Genomic DNA, 4,345 nt, shown 5'->3' on the forward strand with positions numbered 1-4,345 from the left:
CCGATCCTGCACTTGTCAGATAATCTGACGAGCGAGTTTCAGCATATCCATGTGGTCTTGGAGAAATCCTTAACCTGTTGGAGTTTTTCAGTTGCCAATCCCATCGTAACAGGTGACCTAGGCTGAAAACCATACATGAGCATGCAAGGACTAAATCCAGTTGTGACATGCTTAGCACTATTGTAAGAAAACTTGAGAATAGGTAAATATTCTTTCCAATCTGACTGTTTCTTGCTAACGTATGCGCGTAGCATATCCTCTAGCACTTAGTTAACTCGTTCAATTTGACCATCCGTTTCTGGATGATCGGTTCTACTGAGGTTTAGTTGTGTACCCAATCATTTAAACACAACGCTCCAAAAATGACTATTAAACTAGGGATCACGATCACTGACATTGTTACTTGGCAAACTATACAACTTATATAGGTTGTCCACAAATAACTTAGCTAATTCTGGAGTCTTAATCGTTGATTTGGTTGGAATAAACTTACATAGTTTAGTCAACCGGTCTACGACCACCCATACTGAGTCATGACCTCGTATAGTGGGTTGGTAAACCCACAATAAAATCCATAGTTATACTTTCCCACTTACCATTGGGGATCTCCAAAGGATGTAAGAGTCCTCTTGCTTTCAGGGGCTCTGCTTTGTTAACCTGACATTTTTGGCAATGCAAGACATAATCTTGAACAAAGCCATGTAAACCTGGCCAGTAAAACTTATCGTTGTACCAGAGCATAAATCTTTCTAATACTCGGGTGCCCTGCACTTGGACTATCATGACATTCATAAAGAATTTGGTGCCGAATGTCTGTGTCCATCGGTACACAAACTCTCCCCTTATGGAGTAGGTACCCAATGTCGATGGTGAAATGCTTCCATCGCTGTAGTTCATCAGTCAGACAGAGGAGAACTATGTTCCCCATCCTTTCTTATCGGTCCTATTATTGGTTTAGAGTGGAAATTTCATTTTCCTATATAATTGCGAAAATCTCTCTCTCTCTCTCTCTCTCTCTCTCTCTCTCTCTCTCTAACTTAAGTACTATATTACATTTTGTTACATTTACATCATGGCGAGGAATTCCATCGTCTTATTCTGTTGAGGATTTGGCAGTGCTACACAGTTCTCTAACAATTTATCTCGAATCATACACCAAGGTAGTGTGAAACTGTGAAAGGTGTGTGTATCAAACAAAGCTGAGTTTCTAGCATTCCACAAAAAGGATAACACCCAAAGTCTGAGAAAAGCAATACATAAGTCTAAACGTGTAGAACCCGGTTGAATTGTTCCAAAAAGCAGTCTATATTTAGAAACTTAGTCTTCCAATGCATCATACAAATATCATACAAACATACCCATCAAGCATATAATGTAGGGAAGTTCCAAAATATGTGCTTCGTTGTCTCAAGATGACCACATTTGGGGCATTTTCCATCACACGTTCTCTTTTTGACTAACAATTCACCCATGGGGAGAGCACCTGTCAGGATATTCCACCGTACATCAGATAGCTGCTTCAACCACCATCTTTGATCTAGATTGAACTCGCAAACCTTGTTGCATCTGTTCTCTATTTAAGGCTAAAGGATCAAGTGTAGATAGAAACTTTTGGTTGGGGAGGTCCATCAATTTGTTGAAGTCTCTGACAATGCTCAATCTTAGAATCTTTGATTAAATCTTCATTGCAACAAGGATTTTTCAAATTGCTAACATGTGTACACAACTATTCCCAAGTAATTTTGAGCCCATTTTCTAGTCTGAATCTTCTCTTAGCCACCATAAACGAAATAATATTTCTGTTAGAGTAACAATTTGATTGATTGGGCTAAACCCTCTTATGGTTTTTTGCCCAAGAAAACAGCGGGTGGTTTTTTAAACCCAAAGCTCCAACAACAAGACTCATACCCTAAGGGATTACCTGTATATCTAACTCTATCATACCAAATCAACAAAGCACATAGACTTTTTCAAGACTTAACCAGCATATTAGCAGTCTTTCCACACAATTGAACATGAGTAGCACAGAAAAATTTAATTTGTCCCATGCAAACATATTCCAAACACCATGAAAGTACACAACAAAATTATCCATCAATTTGTTTTAGTAAGGTTTCCGTACTAGCCAGCATGTGCATTTGCAAATGAAGGATACCCAATCCTCCCAAGTGAATAGGCAATGCCAAATGCTTCCAAGCGAGCCAGGCTACAACAGAAGATCCCCATAAAATATCACTAATGTTGATGTAAATTTTGCAACTGGTCAAGGATCAAAGGGAAGAAAATATAACATATAGAGGAAATCCCAATAGACTGCACAATCCTTAACCTAACATGAGTTGGCCATTTAGTACAACACCACGAAGCCATTTTGGTTTGGATTTTATCCTCAACCCATTGTGTCAACTAGTTTGCAGATACATTAACTCCTAGAGGATCACCAAGGTTCCTGAATACAGTTCCCCTAAGACTTCTCTTTTCTTGCCAAATCAAGCTATGAAAATTATCTTTGCAGATACATCTATCAATAGAGACTTCCCCAGATTCAAATCTAAAGCACCTACAAGCAAATAAAAATTCAAGTATGATATATATTCCAATATTAGCATTCTGAGTATCCGAGAAAATAATAGTGTCATCTTAAAACCCCAAATCAAGAACATGATGAGAGCTGTGACGAGACACAGGAATACAACAACTGAATAACAAAAATTTGCAAGTACACAGAGTAGACGTAGGAAATCAGAGATGTATATTGAAATCAATTCCCGAGTACAAGAAGAGTGTAGCTCGTATCAACCTCCCGACCACCCTCGAGCTATCTCACTCTCAATTTGTGCACAGTTCTCAATCGCACTCTCACTCTCACTCTCAATCTCAATCACAAGGCGCCTTCACTGTAGAATAGCCTCCTTCTCCACAGGCAAAAAGTGAGGCAAAAAGTGGCTATTTTCGTCCTTCTGTTAGTCTTTAGCAAAAGCGGTCCAAAATAGGTTCCGAAAAGAGACGTCCTGCACTCAAACGCATAAGAACCACAAAACGCAACCCACACTCGCAAGTTAGCAATTTTAGAAACTTTTTTTGGCCATTTTCAGTAAGCCATAACTCCCAAACGGTTCAGAATTTGACCGGGTTTGTCTCACATGAATTTGTTTGTCTCATCGAGCTCTTCGAAAGTTGTGAGACGCGAAAAATCCATATCCTGCTCAGTGTGCCCGAAAATTTACCTGCAAGTCAGCACTTTTCACAAAAACAGTCTAAAACAGCATTTTCTCACTTTTTCTCTAATCTACGGGCTGAAACGGGCATCAAAATACAAAAACACAAAGAAGCATTATTTTTCCTCGTGTCAAGGGCTACGATTGCTACATACAAAACTTTTCCAAATTTTGACCATAGTACCCTCGAAACCGGCTCCCGAGGGGTGTCCCTGGTCAAAATTTGAAACTTCACGAGAACGATTAAAATGAAATCCTATACTGTGGAAAAAAACTGGAATGAACAAAATGTACTCTAAACAAAAATATTCATCAAAACTTTGCAGAATAAGTCCTATTACAAGAGCCTACCTACAGCCCTTTCAAGTTACCATTTGTTGCGTGAGCATGGAGAAAGAAGAAGAGGGGATGGGTTTTTTTAGCAAATAACAACGGGCTAAGAGGACATCCCTACCTAATAGATCTTCCCACCTTAATACCGGGATATAATCTTTCATTAACCAATACCTTGGATATAGCTCTCAAACCCAACAATCGAACACAAGTAGGAATTCTATGTTCAAATCCTAGTCTCTGCATTACACTGTCAGCACAGTAACTCACAAACTCTCGAGAAACATGTTTGCCTCCATTGTCACTACGAAGCTTCTTAAGGCGACGACCAGTTTGAAGTTCCGCAGCCTTGTGGAATTGTTTGAAAACAGATAAGGCCTCAGATGTTTATCTAAGTAAAAATACAATCGTATAGCATGAGAAATCATCAATGAAAGTAATGAAATAGAGATATTGTGATCTCGGACCCTAAAATCCATAGAATATCATAGCACTCGTATCAGAATTATACAAGCATACCTCAATAATTGTTTCTATATGTTGCTCATCAAGATTAATTATTATAGAGTAAGAGAGATAGAGCAAGACCAAGCGTTCTATATGAACCTCCAAGATTGGCGTGGCACACATATCGTTGTGAGAGAGAAGAGGACAAGAGAGTAGAAGATTATAGACACAAGTCACTAGGTACAATCTCCCCCGTACAAGAGTGAGATTTTTTCTCTTGCAATACGGAAGATTGCAATGCTCAAAATGATTACAAATGTATACTTGGACATAAAATAACCATTGAT

The sequence above is a fragment of the Adiantum capillus-veneris genome, chromosome 23 (assembly GCF_014529385.1).
Source record: "Adiantum capillus-veneris isolate H3 chromosome 23, ASM1452938v2, whole genome shotgun sequence".
Taxonomy (NCBI): Eukaryota; Viridiplantae; Streptophyta; class Polypodiopsida; order Polypodiales; family Pteridaceae; genus Adiantum; species Adiantum capillus-veneris.